The sequence below is a fragment of the Marmota marmota genome, unplaced genomic scaffold, assembly GCF_001458135.2.
Source record: "Marmota marmota marmota unplaced genomic scaffold, marMar, whole genome shotgun sequence".
In the NCBI taxonomy this organism is placed as follows: Eukaryota; Metazoa; Chordata; class Mammalia; order Rodentia; family Sciuridae; genus Marmota; species Marmota marmota.
Window position 1 is genome coordinate 14,770,289 of NW_026000174.1, and position 17,827 is coordinate 14,788,115.

General features: G+C 50.0%; 1 protein-coding gene and 1 non-coding gene across 5 annotated transcripts in view; one reads left to right on the plus strand and one right to left on the minus strand.

The window, feature by feature from the left end:
* The window catches only part of P2ry6 (pyrimidinergic receptor P2Y6), a 33,553-nt gene extending 20,597 nt beyond the window's left edge, over positions 1-12,956 (minus strand). Inside the window, exon 1 of one of the 4 annotated variants that reach the window (XM_048788102.1) lies at positions 12,806-12,956. The gene's annotated coding sequence lies outside the window, so the exon portion shown is untranslated. Of the gene's footprint in view, positions 1-2,541; positions 2,951-12,805 lie in introns of those variants that run through there. The other 3 variants (XM_048788100.1, XM_048788104.1, XM_048788101.1) reach the window with 3 other exon arrangements.
* A 3,155-nt stretch (positions 12,957-16,111) lies between these two features.
* On the plus strand, positions 16,112-16,217 carry LOC125612235. The gene has a single exon (XR_007342565.1). It is a non-coding gene; the product is annotated as a U6 spliceosomal RNA (small nuclear RNA).
* The last annotated feature ends 1,610 nt before the right edge of the window (positions 16,218-17,827 follow it).

Genomic DNA, 17,827 nt, shown 5'->3' on the forward strand with positions numbered 1-17,827 from the left:
AGCTACTGAGGACTTCATGAATTCCTAGATCTCCTAGCTCCTGGGCCCCTGGTGTCCAGTACATGGGTGGACACAGAGGTCACTGACCCAGCTTGGGCCATCTCCTCAGACCAGGAGGTTGCGGGGGAGGGTGTCGGGAAGAGAACAAATGCCATGTTCCCTGAGCAGGACAATGGCTATAACTAGACATGTCACCAGACAGCGCAGAAGAGTCAGAGGCTGGGCTGCCAGATCCCCACGCCAGACTAAAATAGAAACCCACTTCAGAGGCAAATGGGGAAATGGCCCCAGGGAGAGGGGTGGGCTGGGGTGCTGTGAAGCAGCACCTGCCCTGTGAACCCAGCCTCCTGAGACTCTTGACCTGCCCCAGGTTCTCTTCTGGAACGGCCATCTGTCACCAGGCTCTGGCAACTCAGCCCTCCACTAAGGAACCAGAAATCCTAGCTCAGAGCTCTGGGTCTGGAGTCTGACACAGTAATCCCAGCTCCCACAGCGGACAGGACACTTTAACCTCTCTGATCCTCAGCTTCCTTCACTGCAAAATGGAGAGGACAATCGCCTGGGCTGTGTCCATTTTATGTGAAACACTGGGCATATTGTAGGTATTGGATTAATGACAGCCATTGCTGGGGCGGCTTAACCTTCTCCTTCAGCTCAACACGGAACGTGAGATTTACTCATTTGCTCTTTCCTGGGTTCATCGGTCAACCAGGCAGCACGTGCCCACCAGGTCAGCCTCAACAGTGAAGAAAGAAATTTCCAGAGTGAGTTGGGTTGAAACTTCGGAGCACTGCCACTAGTCCCGTAGGTATTCTGGGTAAGTCATTTCCCTTACTGAGCCTTCATTTCCTTGCCAGTAAAATGGGAACAATGACAGCATCCCTGGAGGATACTGGGATGTTATAAAGAGTTGATGGGACAATGATGCAAAAGCAGCCAGCCAGGACAGAGCCTTAGAGGGAGAAGCGGTGGCAGGTGGAGTGCACAGAGGTGTCCAGCAAGCTCCTGGCCCTGCGAACAGGGCCATGCGGGAGCTCCCAGCAGCCAGGTCTCCAGGGAAGCCACAGGATAGGGCCAGGGGGGCAGGCTCAGACACAATTGCTAGGTTTCCGGTTGGTGGCCCCCTCCCTTTCTGGTAAACTAACAAATGGCGAGGAAATACAAAAAAAAAAAAAAATGATTATAAGAACTTTGAGGAGAAGAGCCCCAGCCAAAGAGTAAGTTCGGCAGTGTAAGTTAGTCCCACCTGGCCAGATCTGGAGAGTGTGGAGTGTGCACAGGCTACACACACATGCACACGTTCACAAGCTGCACATTCTCATGCCTACACACCCAAGGACTTGCACACACGTGTAGAGGCACAGCACTTGACAGTCTGCCAACAGCCTTCTCATTTTTCATTTCATTTCATACCAAGGGGTGGAGAGATTGTCCCTGAGTTGGCTTTCAGCCCATTCTAGAGGTGGTAAGACACGCAAATCCCACGACCTTCAGGAGCCAGGGCTGAGCATGTCTCAGAGTGCTGCCTGCTGTCCCTGTGGTGGGATCAGCAGAGTTGGGTGCAATAGAAAATACTGCTCCCTTGGACACACTCATTCACACTGCTTTCTCTAACTTCACAAGTCACACCTGGACTAAGGGACACAATTTCCCCATTGTTCACATGGAGTCAGCTTGGTCTGTCCAAGATTTAAGGGGGAAGACAGAAATAAGTGGCACATGCCTATAATCCCAGCGGCTTGGGAGGCTGAGACAGGAGGATTGAGAGTTCAAAGCCAGCCTCAGCAATTGAGCGAGGCACTTAGCAACTCAGTAAGACCCTGTCTCTAAATAAAATATTAAAAAGGGCTAGGAGTGTGGCTCAAGGGTCGAGCCCTCCTGGGTTCAATCCTCAATACAAAAAAAAAAAAAAAAGAGGCTTCCTAAAGCCTCTTCTGCAGACCAAATGGGAATTTGATCATGCCATCCTGCCTGTTCACTCCCACCAAGGCTCTTGGGGAACCTTTGGGGCAGGGCCCAGCTTCTGTCCCAAGGGGACCCTCAACACCACACTACAATGAACAGTTTTTAAAAACTCAGGGGAGGGGCTGGGGATGTAGCTGGGTGGTGGAGTGCTTACCTGGCATGTGTGAGGCCCTGGGTTTGATTCCCAATATCACCAGACAAAACAAAACAAACACACCCACAAATCTTAGGGAAAGATCATTACTACCCCCACTTTCCATAGTAAGAAATCGGGGCCCAGAAATGAAAAGTGTCCTGTGTCATTCAGGATCCACACTCAGACCAATGTGGCTCCAAATCCTGTCCCACTCTTCCACTCCTCCACCAAGGCACAGCCCAGTCCCCAGGTCACTGCCTCCTCCCCTCCTGCCTTGCGTGCCTTCTAGCTGTGCAGCAGGCTCCAGGTACAAGTGGGCAGATCCCCCCACACCTGTCCTGCACCTGCTTCGCCCGGCAGTGAGCCGCCAGTGGCAGCAAGTAGATAACACAGCATGCTCTCAGAAGCTTCCAGAGGAGTTGGGAGTACCCAAGGCCCACCTGGGAAACTCACCGGCGTTAGTGAGCACTCTGCTTGCAGTCCATGAACACGGGAGTGGATCCTGCCCTGTGGAGCAACCCCTACTGCTAGTCAGTCCCTGCACCACAGACTGCCTCCTGCAGCAGTCCGGGGAGCAGCAGATGAGGAAACGGAGAAAGAGGAGGAGGGGAAGTGACTTGCTGCCACGCAGAGCTGGCGAGTGGCAGGGCCGCACTCAGCTCCTGAGGACCTCCTTGCTCAAGTGTCTAATGCCAAGGCTGACTCAACCAGCACCCAGCTGGGAGCAAGTCACCTCACCCCAAGAATGGGCACAAGCAGTCTAGACCGAAGGCTGCTAGGAGGATGGAGAGAGGGAGGATTTAAGGGCCAGGGCCTGGCCAGGGAAGGCACTCATCCCAAGACCATTCCCCACCCCCACCCAGCCCTCTCCTGGCTTCTCTCAAGTCTGGAGAGAGTCCTGTTCCTGTTCATCACTGCCACAGGGAACAATTACCCTGGTTTTCTCAGCAGTGCCTGAAAGGTCCATTAAGAGAGACTGAGACCCTGAGAACAACAGTTCTGTTGTCTGTGGCTCCAACCCCACAGATCCAGACATGTGCTCCCCAGGGACTGAGGAGGGAGCCTCAGGTAGAGGTGATTGGGAGAAAGGGCAGAGCCCCCTCCCCAGCTCCAATCCCTCCTAGACTGAGGGTGGCTCTGCCTCTGGTCTGTGATAGGCCGGGGATGGCCCTTCCCCATTTCTAAGATTACTCCTCCTCCTCCTCCTCAGCACTCCTCCTCTTCCTCATCTTTTTTACAAGTACTTAATGACCACCTGCTCGATCCAGGGAGTGAGGCACCTGAGGGCACAAAAGGAAATCCCTACCCTAGAGGCACCAGCATTCTAGCAGGGGAAATGGATTTATTTTAGTTAATGAGTAAATAGGTAGTGATAAGAGCCTCAGGAAACATGAGGGAGGGTAAGGGGCAGAGACTCAGGAGCTGCCGTCTCAGATCTGTAGGACTGGCCCTACCTGGATTTGCTGGACCCCCTTCTCCACCTACCACCTCTTATTTCTCTTTGGAGGAGGCCCATCCAGCCAAAAGGAGACCCTGGCCCTGTGCTGTACCAGGCCCAGCCTGGGTGGATCCCAGCAGTGAACCAAGACCAAGTCTGGGCTTCCAGGTCACAGGATCTCCAGGTTTTGGTTTGGAACATCCTGAGCTTGCCTTCCACTTCTCTCTCTAGGAAAGCCCTCTGCAGGCTCAGAGGGCAGAATATCCCCCAGACAACCCCAGCATTCTGCTGCAAAGAGGAGGGTGCCAGGCCCAGAGAGGGGCAGAGTCTTTCTTAGGTCACGCAGCAAAGTACAGGTGTCTTTATTCTCCCTCCTTCCCTCTCCTGTGGCATGTGCACACAGGTAAATTACAGTCTGAGCTTCAGAGAAGAACGCTGTCCTGAGAGGGAGCTGGCTGTGACCTCAGGCATCACAGGTAAAGGAGTATGAAGTTCTCATGTCGAGCCCACTTGGTAGTCCCAGCCTGCCACTTGCTCTGGGCTCTGAAGCAGGCCCAATTCTCATATTCTAAGCACCAGGGGGCTTAAAGCACTTTCCTCCAGGCCAAGCTTGGGAGAGTTTTGTTTAAGTCTGCCTCAACTCTCTAAGCGATCTGGAAGAAATGAAGGCACCTGCATCTTAGAGGCATCATGAAGCACTCCCCAAATGACAGATGAAAAAAAAAACATTTCAGATGAAATGGTTTTCATCTGAAAACAGCCTCCTCACAATTTGGGGTCCTTAGGGAGCTCCAAGAGCAAGCCCTTATCCTTGATGAGAAATAAGTGGAAATTCCACAGAACCTGTTCTTAAAAAGACAAATCCATCTCTGCTCCCGACCGGTGGCAGGCATCGACAGGAAGGGCCGTCCTCTGTTCCTCTGGTGAGAAGGTGAAAAGAGGAGAAAGGGACAGATGGGGGACCCCTGGGAGGAGCAGACATAGCCTCCAGGTAACTGAGGGCAACCCATCACCACCTGAGGCCCCCAGGAGGGGAGAGGCCATGCATGGCAGCTGTATGTGAATGTTTGGTACATGCATGTCTTCTGAGGCTCATCAGCCGTGTGTGGATCTGACCTGGAAGATGCACATGTATTCCCAGGGGATGTGTATTTGGAATCGCTGTGTCGAGTGTACGGGCACAAGCGTGTCTGTGCTCTAGAGTATGTGTTTGTTCTCATGTGTGTTTGCCTGTGCCTGCCCACTCGGTGGGGAGCCCTGCAAACCCTCAGTCCACAAGCCTTGTTTTCCCAGGCGGGCACTCCTTGCCACAGTCCCAGAATGGCCCACATGCCAAGAGAGATTTGTGGGGTTCCCAGGCACCGCAGGCTCTTGAATTTCCCCAGAACAAAAGTAGTTACTTAAGAAGATGGGGACAGCTTAGAGGATTAACTAGGCCCTCCCAGCTCAGCTCTTGGGGGGGGGGGTTGCCAAGGTCACAGCCCCCTTGTCCTCAGACCCTCAGCTGCTTATGGATACTGGCCCATTTAGTCACTGTCCTCCCCTCACTCACCAGCAGGGACCCCATGGCCTCTGTTAGAATGAGTCAAGTGCTCTGCAGTTTATACCCATGTTCTTATTGGTTGATGCTGACCAAAAACACCCTGACTGATCTTGGGGCCCTGCCTCAGGAGGCCCTGCCCCCAGGCAGCCACTGCTGGCTCAGTCTCAGGATCCTCCTTCCTGGCCCTGGGTGGGTCTCATCTTTTTGAACCAGTGGTTTCCCCCATTATGGAATGGAACTATCCCCACCCACTGGCAAGGGCTGAAAAGGGTCTCTATGGCCTGGGATGAGCTCTGGCAGGAACCATTTAGTTGACCACACTCCAGGCTTAGAGGCAGCAAGGTTGGTGGTGTCCTCAGACAGGGGATACTGGGCCCTCTCGCTGAGCCTCAGCTTTCCTGCTCTGCACCCTGAACCCCTCATCCTGTCCAGGGCCTGGGGTCTGCTGTTGGACATTTTAGGAAGGCAGTGGCCGTGGAGAGCTGGCAGGGGTGCAAGGAGCACACTTCTGTGGGTGTGATCCTGTTCTGAGGCACGCACAGCACATCCAGACCCTGGCACACAAGTCCACCTGTGTGAGTGCACACATGCTCAGGCACCTGCCACACTCGAAGACATGCTCCCCCATAGCACACCCACATGTACCCACATATGTGTGCACCCACATCCTGCCTGGCACAGGCAGGGCTCTAGTTTAGCTCAGCAACAAGTTGCAGATAAGGAACTTTCTGAACCAGGAAAGATGGAAAGGGAGGAGCTGATTTTTGGATGGATGCCAGACCTTCTGCTCCCTCCCAGAGGTTACAAGGTTTTCCCAAGGATAGGTGGTTTGGTGGTCTGGTGGGCTCTCCTCTTCAGCCATCCTACAAACCCTGGCCAGAACACTCAAAGAAGGCAGGCAAAGGTCCCTTTGGGAGTGTGGTCCCTGACTTACTCAGTCAGCTACCAGCTCAAAATAAGGCTTCAGGCTAATCATTCTGAATTCTGGAATTCAAAGGGCAGAATTTGGGATAATGGATGTTCCAAAGAGGACAGAGCCATACCTAGACCAAGGGAGCCCTGACCACTATCCTCAAACTTCAATCCGTACTTCACTGGGCTTTTGGTCCGTTCCTTCAATCTACATTTATTGAGCCCTTCTGAATGCTGGTGACTTTGTGGTGTGCAAGAGAATCATGATTCTTGTCCTCAGCATAGCGTCTTGCCTGCCTGGAGCTTCAGAATGGGGCTCAGGGGCACGAGTCTCAGGGTCCTTCATTCCCCTCTGGATCATCTCAGTGGATCCCAGCCACAACTCAATTACAGGATGAGGCCCCATGCTGACCTACTGGTCAGAACTCCCAGTGACGCTGGGGCATGCTAACATTTGAGAAGCACTGATATAGAATGCTCTACAGAGCCAGCCCTCCCTATGGTCCCCACTGAAGGGAATGGCACAAACACTGTCAAACACTTGCATGGTGCTCACCACTGGCCAGGAATTGTTAGCTATTAACACACAGAAGAGCTTAACTAACCCTCACACCATCTAAGGCAGGTAACATAATTACCCTCATATTGCAGATGGGGAACGAGGCACCCAGTGGGTAAGCAACTAGCCCAGCATTCATGGAGCTAGTAGTGGCTGAGTCAGGCTTTGAACATAATGCTTTGAACCAATCCACTGCCCCATATAGCCGCAGTGTCTCCCTCCAAGACTGGGCAGGCATCAGTGTGGCAGAGAGAGAAAAGTAACAAATACAAGAAGCCAGTGGACCTTGTCATAATAATCTAGGAGATAATGGGGTTTTATTATTGATTGCTTTAGAATTCACACCTCTGTTCAGAAAGGTCTAGGTAGCTCAGAAAATAGCCACACATGGCCAGGTGCACGTCTGTAATCCCAGCAACTCAGGAGGCTGCGTCAGGAGGATAGCAAGTTCAAAGCCAGCCTCAGCAACTTAGTGAGGCCCTAAGCAGCTTAGTGAGACTTTATTTCTAAATAAAATATAAAAAGGGCCAGGGATGTGGCTCAGTGGTTAAACCCCTGGGTTCAATCCCTGCTACCAAAAAAAAGAAAGAAAGAAAGAAAAAGCCACATAAGCTGCAAGATCCTACTAAAGGGCCAAAAAAGAAATAGATTAAAAAAATAAATATATTGTGCCATATGTATATATACACACACATATTGCTCATCTACAACACATATATATACATATATATATATATATATATATATATACACACACATATTATAGAGAGAGATAAAACCTAGGCTAAGATGGGCTTCTCAGAGGACAAAGTAAAAAAGAAAAATATAGCAAGGATTTATGGTTCTCTAATGATAAAAGGGAGACAAATATTTGTCTGGGGGAATGGATCTAATCACTGGGATAATCCTGCTTAATGTTCTATGAGTGCCACAAAGGGATGCACAATCTAATTCAGTAAGCATTATTTTTTAAAAAAATATTTATTTATTTATTAAAAATGTTTATTTATTTATTTTTTAGTTGTAGTTGGACGCAATATCTTTATTTTATTTATTTTTATGTGGTGCTGAGGATTGAACCCAGGGCCTCGCACATGCTAGGTGAGCGCTCTCCTGCTGAGCCACAACCCCAGCCCCCATCAGTAAGCAATATTGAGCACCAACTCTGTGCAGACTTAGGGCTGCACTGGGATATATAAATGGAAGCACATATAACAAGTACAAAGTCATGGTCTTGGAATTCCAGGGGCTTCACTGAAGAGGGGGAGAGAGATACAAGCAAAGAGACCAGCACAGAGTGCAGGAAAGGAAAAGGCTGTGACCTTTCAGAGCTGCCCACATCCATTCCCACAAAAAAAATGATACTGTATTTGGTAAAATTTCCAAGTGCAAGGGCTGCTGAGATGGGGTGGAAGTCTTAGACTTTTGACCTTGATTCCTAGGAATGCTTTGAAGAACATTAAGAAAAAAATTTGCAAAGCTTCTTCAGGTCTTTTTGCTGTGTGAGGTAGAAGCCCAAATGCACCTTGGGGCCAGGGCAGTTGTGATTGGAGAGAAGCACTCCAGTGACCTTTTAACTTTGTCACAGTGATGCAAGGACACGAGAGTCAAGGTGCTTTTTCAGAGCCACAAGGTTGTCTTCTCTGGGGCTCAAGAACTGGTTGTTGAGATGGGACAATGGCATTGCAGGACTTTTCTCCTTCTAGCTTTGGCCCTGAGGTGGGGAGAGGCCCTGAACACTGGGGCCTGGGTGATGGGTGATGTGCCTGTGACATAGCTTCTAATGGGGGTTAAGGGAAGAACTAGAGGATGCTTAGGAGAGGGTCCCAGGAGGGAAGTGAGTGGATTCCAAGAGCAGAGAGGCCTGAAGACCTGGTTAGACTTGTCTTTTCGTATGTGATTCTCTAACATTACCCCTGCTCTCCAGAACTCTGGTAAGGCCAAGGTCAGTCAGGCTTAGAAAAATAGAGTGTGGACCTTGCCCAGTGAAGGCAGGCAGGAGGCAGCTGGGGGCTTCTGCAGAGTGCTGAGGGAGTGCACATGGCATCCAGAACAAGAATCCAGGCACACTTTCTTGTGCCTGTGCACAAGAAAGTCATTCCTGTGGACTCTCTGATATACCCAGGGAGGGGACGAGCTGGTCCTGAAGCATGACCAGAGCTCACAAGGCCTGAGGCACCATTCCCGTTTCAGGGCAGAGCAGGATGTAGGAAAGAGCAGGGGTTGGGTGTGGCTGAGAAGGAACTATGGCTAGAGGGGTCTGCAAGGGTCAATGGGGGTGGCCTGAATCAACAAGAAGCCCATGGAGTTTGGCATCATCTGAGCAATAGAGCCATGGGACTGTTTCAGGAAAGGGAGAGAGTGGTCAGGCTTGTGTTGGAGAAGTCACTCTGATGGGTGAGGGTAGAGGGAGAGGTGGGCTGGGAGGATTTTAGAGCTTGGCCAAGGTCACAGGGATGGAAACAAGGGAACCACTGGAGAGATACTTGGGGACAGATTCATGGGGGCTTGATATTGAATGGGAGAATGAGCAAGAAGGAAAAATGAAGGAAGAAGTCCAGGCTGTGCCCAAGCCTCTCCCTCCTGCCAGGGCTGCTGTGGGAACTGACCCAGCACCTCACACTGCCTGGGCCTGGAGAACGAGGGCTGCCTCCCCCTCTATCTGTGCCAACAGCTACTTGGTCCTGGGCCACACACTCCACCTCCTGGGAACCCAGGACCCCTCAGGACTACTGGCAGTGGAAATGCTACGGGGCAACAGGTGACACCTGGAGAGTTCCCAGCCCCCATCTAAACTCTCAGCCAATCCTGGGTTCTCCAAAGAACAGCCCCCCACCCAGCAGGCTGTCAGTCTTTTAGTTTGAGATCAGTTTCTCACACGGCAGTACAGGCTGGGTGGAAGGACGGAAAGGAGATCATGGTCATTACGCAGTTTGCAGGGTTTTCACATCTGTTCACTTGATTATTCGTTCATTCATTCACTACTCACTCTTTGGGCTCATGTCTAGGGATGGTCAGTCCTCCAAGGACCGCTCTGACTTTCCCAGTGGTAGAAGACAGGCAGGGCAAGCAGTCGTAGTCCTACTTGCCGGTTTTACGGATGAGGAAAGTGAGTTCTGGAGAGGGAAAAGGGCTGGTCCAAAGTCACAGAGCTGCAGCTGGCATTGCAGTCCCTCCACTCCCAGCACGCGCTGAGGTCAAGGTTGGCTGAGCAGCTGTGGCTCCCGCTCACTCCATTGGAGTCTTGTCCACCACTAAGACTGGAGGGTGGGTCTCAGAGAACAGGACTTGCCTTTGGGTCTCTTTAGTTCCATTTCTTTTGCTTTTTTTGTGGTGTGGGGGGGTGGTACCAGGGATTGAACTCAGGGGCACTCAACCACTGAGCCACATCCCCAGCCCTATTTTGTATTTTATTTAGAGACAGGGTCTCACTGAGTTGCTTAGTGCCTTGCTTTTGCTGAGGCTGGCTTTGACCTCATGGTCCTCCTACCTCAGTCTCCTGAGCCACTGGGATTACAGGGGTGCACCACTGCGCCCTGCTAGCCCCATTTCTTGTTCTCTCTTTTCTTCCTCTAAAAGGCCCTTGAAGGTGCCCATGCCCCCCGAGCTCCCCCCATCCTGAGGAATGCATACACCGGAATCTGAACCTTTCCCTCTCCGAAGACACCCTCCTCTGAGCACCAGCCACAGGCTCCTCTGACCACTTCTGCCTGATGATAAGGAGCCTCTAGGTTCACTGTCACCATCCCAAGAGCAGCTGGCCTTTTAAAATCAGGAACAGACCTTTAGCCCAGGCTGGATGGGATGGAGGGGGCGTTTTCTGGGGCTTCTTGATTCTGCCCAAGTGGGCCCCGGTCCATCTTCTCTGGTAGTTTAGAAGCTTGAGAATGTTCGATTGCCAAAACTGGGGGCAGAATCCTCCAGCATGAGAGCTGGAATCAGGGATCCTTAGAGCTGAATTGTAGAAAGTTGGACTTTGGATTACAGACTTTTAGAATGTTTGAAAAATTATAGACTTGTAGGGCTAGGACTGGAATCATAAACAATTATAACCAGAACTGTAGATGAAAGGAAACTGGGACCAGAAGTGACGCCAACTTCACGTGGTTCCAGCTCCTTAATAGCTGAGAAGAGAAAACTGGCCTCATTGGTCACCAGGCAAGTCAGGGCTGGGCCAGGCCTCCTTCTGCCCAGGAGGGCTCCTTCCTCCAGAGCTTCTGTAGTGGTACTTGGGGCTTCTGGAGCAGAAGCACTCCCTGCTGGAGGTCTCTGGGGAGCAAGGACAATGGCCCTTACCCTTGCCCAAGCCTCCCACCAGCCCATCATGGTACCCTGCCACGGGAGATATATTTAGGTGCCCTCCCCTCAAATGTTTCCACAACTCCCAACACTGCCTTTTATGTCCCCTTGTTCTCCAAGGCCTCTGGGCACCTTATTAAAACAGGCCCGATGAAGTCACCAGGAATAGGGGCTCTTGCTCTGCCAACACAAATGTTTTAGCCCCAGAAACAAAGCCCTGCCTGAGGGGTCTACTGTTCCGCTTGGGCCTGCAGCTCAATTCTGTCCTTACAGGCTCCCTTCCAGCTCTCGGAGCCTGCATTGGTCCAAGGACCAAACGTCCCTCATCCTGCTCATCTTGCCTTTCTTCATTTCTGGCAGGGGGACTCCAGCCCTGTCTCTTCCAGTTCTCACCCCTCCCCCCATCCCACCCCGGAAGTGCACAAGTGTCTGATCCTGCAGTGGTTATCAGGGTGGGCGGGTCTCTATCCAAGCCCCAGGCTGCCCTGCATTTCCCCATTAGCCTCTTTCCCATGCTCTGCAGACTTGCGCGTTCTCTGACTCCATATGCCCAGGCATCAGGGAGTCACTGAGAATGCAACAATGGTACCACCTGGGGACAGGAACGGGTCCTGCAAATGGGGGGGTCTCAGATTCCCACCTGCCCAGCTCACTGGAATTATTGGCTCTATGAGAACTGAGGGTTCTGGGTGGGCAGGGACCCACTCATGTGGGAGTCTCGATCACTGTCATTACAGTTTTGTCACTGACTGTTAGGGTTTTTCTGGGCCAGAGACTGTGCTAAGCAACTTATATCCAGGAACTCTTGTCAGTCCTCTTGTCATAGCCTTAGAAAGCAAATGCTTTAACATCTCCATTTTGCAAAAAAATTGAGGCACAGAGGGCTTCACCCATGGACATCAGGTAATGTGCCAGGGCTGGGGTCTGAACCACTTCTGCATAGCCCGTTCACCTTGGCAATCCCAGATGGCAGCCTGCTAAAGAAACCCACTCTCCATGGTCCCCTGGGGTCCTGTAGATATAGTAGAGGTGAGAGCCATTGAAGGTCAGGGCTCTCCCCCAGAAGCCCAGCTCCCCTGCCCCTTTACTAGAAGTCACGAAGACACCCCCCAACACACACACACCGCACACCACCCACGTAAACGTGCTCTGTGGAGTCTAAGTCCTTGTTTCTCAGTTCAGGGGACAGGCAGGGGCTGTACAAGGTGCTGGAGGGCTCTGAGCACAGGATAGGAGCATGCAAACCTTGAGTCAACAGGTGAGCCTTTATCAGAGCAGTATTTTTATATTAAAACAAATGCAGAAATATTATAAACAGGGATGTGAAACCCATAGGAATTTTGGAGATTTAAAAAAAATGGAAGAGCTCATGCTTATAGATGTGTGTGTGAGTCGGGTGGAGGACGGTCGAGTATGGGATCTGGTGTGTTCCCTCCACTAAGGTTGGGGTCAGCTCTCCCAAGCTCAGAAGTGCTGGGTGCAAAAGTGAGAGCCACCCTGGGGTCATGGGAAACCTGTCTGTGCGACCACCGCACAACGCTCAATTCCTGGCTCTGCACACCACAGGGGCCACAGCTATGCTCACAAAACATCTCACAACTTGTACAACACACAGGCAGTGCACTTTGGGGACAAGGGCTCCTGTCACATGGCGCACACGTGGTGGAAGCCCTGGGCTACCCTGGCAAAGTCACTCCCAGCTACAGATGGGTATCCTACACACTTCTGGAAGTCAGACACTCCACAATCCATTGGTCACTTGTGGCACACTGTGCAGGACACACACTAACTGTGCACAACCCTCTGCTCACAGTAGTCACGGCCCAGGATGCCCCCCCCCTCACCCCGACTCACCCCTGGGAATCTCATTAGGACCGTCACCAAGTGAGCAGTCCTTCCCTGCATGCTCGCCCCCACCCGCTGTCCCTTTGGTCCGCCATGCGCATCCCTCACCTGCTCAGCGCAGCACCAGTTCCCACAAGTCTAGTCGTCGCTCAGGTGCTGGGCGGCGAACCCACAAACGGAGCGGCAGGTGCCCTCAGAGGCTGTGATTGCAGGGGCCCCAAATGTCTCTGGCGCCCGCGCTGTGAGAGCAAAAGGCGGCGGGGAGGAGCTGTGACTCTGACTGCTTGGCACCCGCGCTGGAGTCCCGCCCAGCCAGGATTGAGCTGGGCTGTTCGCCCAGGAGGGGGACAAGGAGGCGGTGATCCTGTCTGGAAGAGGCCGCGGGTTGCAGGGGGCGGCTCCTGGGCTCAGACCCGACTGCAGGTCTCAAGTGAGGATTCCCTTCGGAGGGACTCCTACTCTGGCGTGTATGGGGGTGTGCGGTTGAGGTATGGTGATTTCTCCCATCTTCCCAACTCTGATATCCTACAGTTCCGGAATGGTGGAGTTGGGGGCGGCAGGGGACATGGGGAGGAGTGAGGAAGAATATGAAGTATAATTTCTTGGGCACCTACTATGTGCCGAGTTATTTTAATGCATTACCTCATTTAAACCTATACCAATGCCAGAGATGTCATTACTCCCATTTTACAAGTGAGGACACTGAGGCACAGACAGATGAAGTGACCTGCTCAAGGTCACATAGCTAGTTAGTGGTAGACCTGAGATTTGAAGCCAGATAGTCTGACTTAAGGGCCCAACTATCCCTGAAGTGTGGGTGTGTGGCACTTTCCACACCATACACCGCTTTCTGGTGCTCATAACAAAACCCAGGAGCTCATTGTTATCAGCCCATTTTACAGATTAGGAAACTGAGACTCAGGGAGACTAGCTTGCTCTAAGTCACTTAGCTAGCGGGACGGCAGACTGAAGATGGGGGCCGGGAGGGAGCAGGGATGGGAGTGATGCCAGGGACAGTGAGTGTCAGGAGAGTAATGGGGTGCCTGGCATGTTGGTGCTCACCAAGGTCAACATTCCTCCTGATTGTCACTCTGCTTCCCTTTTATCTCCTAAGATCCCACTAATGGCCAGGGACCTCCAGTTCTTCTGTCTCTGAAACCTCCCCTGACCTGCAGTTCCCAGACATAAGCCAGCCCCTCCTCTCAGCTACCATTGCAGGTTTTATTCAACAGTTAGAGTTCCAACTTTGTGCCAGGTTGTGCACTAGGCACTGAGGGTGAAGAACAAGAAATGACATTAAAGTTGAGACAGGAAGGAAGAGGTGCTCAGCCAAATGAAGGTGAGGGGAAGAGAATCCCAGGTAAGTGGGGTTTGGTGGTGCATACCTATAATCCCAGCAGCTCAGGAGGCTGAGGCAGGAGGATCAAGAGTTCAAAGACAGCCTCCGCAGTTTAGCAAGGCCATAAGCAACTCAGTGAGACCCTGTCTCTAGATAAAATACAAAAATGGGCTGGGGACGTGGCTCAGTGGTTAAGTGCCCCTCAGTTCAATCCCTGGTACCAGAGAGAGAGAGAGAGAGAGAGAGAGAGAATATCCCAGGTAGAGGGAATTGCACCGAGGTCACAAGAGAGGAAAGTCTTCCTCTTGCTGTCAGCACTGCGGGGAGGGGTTGTCTCCTCTGCCTGTCTCATGTAGTCTCTGTCCCTAAACCACCTACAGGATGACTTTGCCAAGGATCAGTGACTTTCATGCCTCAGAAACAATGTGTACAGCTGTCAGTCACTCTATGGACATTATCGATGACTCTCCATGTGGCCTGTCCAGCACTCTTCCTGGTTCTTTTACTTCCCAGACTCCTCCCCAGACTGCCTCGCCCTCCCAGGGCTCAGTGCTACCCTCTGCTCTGCTCTATGCTTCTCCCTGGGGAAGGGCACCCTTTCTCCTTACCCATGTCTGCTGGACACTCACGCTCTCCATTCCCAGCCCCGTCTTTCTCCTGAGCCCAAGATCTACTCCTCCCTGGACAGATCCCCTTTGAGGACCACTGTACCCACTTTCCTACTGTAGTCCCTTCCACGTCCTCATCTCAGTGACAGCACTCATGTCAGCCCCTCCTCTGGGCTCCCTTCAGAGCTGCTATTCAACATATTCTGAATTCCTAGTGTGTGCCAGGATTAAGGAAAGATTTATTAAACAAAACACCACCAACAATGAAAGCACCATAAAGGAAAAAGGATTGATAAGCTCAATATAGTGAAAAGAGAATTCTATTCAACATCTAAAAACACTAAAAACTACAACAATAACAACAACAAAAGTGAAAAGACAGACTACAGGCTGAGAGATCATTGCAACAAAATAACAAAGATTATTATTCAGCATATAAATGAACTCCCACACATTGGTGAGAAAAACAACCTAATTAAAAATGAGCAAAAGAAAGGAGCAGGCATTTCACAGAGAGCAGCAAATATGGTTGATACATGTACAAAAAGGTGTTCAACCTTGCGCCTGACCTGGGAATTTTAAATTCTAACCACAGTGAAACACCATGATTAGCAAAAATTTGAAAGTTTGATAAATTTTGTTAAGAGTATAGAGAAAGCCTTAATTTTCATACCCTGCTGATGGGACAAGCAATTGAGCAGAGCCAAGTTGAAGAACATTTTGTCAATACTTAGTGGAGTTGAAGATGCACCTAAGTCTAAGATGGAACATTCTACGTCACTGCAGAGAACTAGGAGAAACTCATGCATGTGTTGACATACATCACAGCGTTGATCTAACAGCAAGACTCTGGGAGCAATCTTAATACCCATCAACAGAAGAAAGGAGAAATAGATCCTTATGAGGCCATCTCTGGCTGTCTGAACTCTCCCTGTTTTGAAATTTGTTATGGTAGAGACTTGCAAAATTTTTATTAATAGAAAATCCAACAGTGAATCTGCACATGCTCACCAACCTGAACCTGGGGGAGAGGACACAGAGAGCACTGTCCTAACTCAGCCTCCTCTCCAGAGGATGTGGTCGCGTCTCATGCTCATGGTCTTTAAGCTTATTTGGGACATAATTGCTCTCTTCCCTCCTTGTTTAAAGAAATTGTTTTTAATAAAGTGGAAAAGCCTGAGGAGAAACTAGGTAATCCTGAGAGACTTCAGAAAGGCCGTATGTTCGAAGAAAATGGGCAAGTGACCAAGTTCATCCTGAGGGCTAGATAGACATAAGCTTGGCTTACATGAAAGACATAAGTCACATCCTCATCCACTCGAGGCAAGAGGACTTCTGTGTGGGAGAAAGCAGAGCTCATTCAGTGCCCCAGAATGAAGTAATCAGTGGTTTCAATGCTTTAGAACTTTTGTGATGGTGGAGATATCCTATATGTGCTATCTAATATGGTAGCCTTTGGCCTCTGTTGTTCTTGAGCACTTAAAATGTATCAAAAGCAGTGAACAATGAAGAGAAGATTAGCATGACCCCTATGCAAGGTGACACAAAAATTCATGAAGCATTCCATATTTAAAAAAATATTTAACGTATGTAGGGTAACCAGGAACTGATTTTTTTTTTAAAATACAAAGTTACTTTTTTTTTCTTAGTTGTAGGAAGATACAATACCTTTATTCTATTTATTTATATGTGGTACTGAGGATCAAACCTAGTGCCTCACGTGTGCTAGGTTAGCGCTCTACCACTGAGCCCCAACCCCAGTCCAGGAACTGAATTTTTAACATCAATTTTTTTTTTTGGTATTGGGGATTATACCCAAGGGTGCTTCTTTTATTTATTTATTTAATTTTAAGACAGGGCCTAGCTAAGTTCCTGAGGTTCTCATTAAGTTACTGAGGCTGGTCTCAGACATGTAATCCTCCTGCTTCAACCTCCCGAATCATTGGGATGACAGGTGTGTACCGCCACCCATGCTATGTTTAAATTTAAATGACCTGTGGGCTGGGGATGTAGCTGAGTGGCAGAGCACTTGCCCAGCATGTGGGAGTCCCTGATCTCAACCCTCAGCACTGCAAATAAATAAATAAATAGAAATAGACTTTTGTGACTATGTTGGACTCTACAACTTTATATTATGCACAGATCCTCGGGATTTATTATTAGTTTTAAAGAATTGTAATGATATTTGTGGGAAGTTAGTTGGGATTTTTGAATGAACTGGGAACATTTTTTTTTACAGTTTTTTGTTTGTTTGTTTGTTTGTTTATGGTGCTGGGGATTGAACCCCAGGCCTTGTGCATGTGAGGCAAGCACTCTACCAACTGAGCTATATCCCTAGCCCAAACTGGAAGCCTTTTTTGTTTATTAAAATTCTGCAATAGGAGGCTGGGCTCAGTGCTGTACACCTGTAATCCCAGTGGCTCAGGAGGCTGAGGCAGGAGGATCAAGAGTTCAAAGCCAGCCTCAGAAAAGCGAGGTACTAAACAACTCAGTGAAACCCTGTCTCTAAATAAAGCACAAAAAGATAGGGCTGGATGTGGCTCAGTGATTAAGTGCCCCTGAGTTCAATCCTTGGTACTAAAAAAAAAAAAAAAAAAATCTGTAGTATGAGTTTTCACTACATACAAATGTGCTATCAGGAACAGATTATATTCTAATAGTAAAGGGTGACTCTATATTCATATAATGGAACACTATACAGCAGAGAAAAAATTAATTAGAATGCCACCTCAAGAAGACTAAAATCACACAAGCATCATGTGTCTGAAACAGAAAGTATTCAAAGACATGAATTTTGTGACTAAGAGGTAGTGGTCACCTTCAAGGGAAAGGAGACGAAAGATTATTGGGGATACATGATGTCTTCTCTTTTTCTCCTGATTCTCCAACTCTTCCACATGCTCTGTGAAGATGAAATGAGTGGGCCAGTGCAGAGAGGTGACACCTCTCCCCAGAAGCCTTCTCTGGCCCCCTCCCCATCTGGCAGGGCTGAGGGCCTCTTCAGTGTTGGCCTCTGTGATGCCCTGATCACTCTGACCCGATGCTGCCTTTCTCCCCTCCCCAGCAGAGTTCTTCCAGGATCTGTGTCTGTGATTCACCAACCTATTTCCCCCACCCTTAACCTGGTGGTCTGTAAATATCTAAATGAAGGAATGGACACAGGGTTTTCTTCGTATCCAAAGC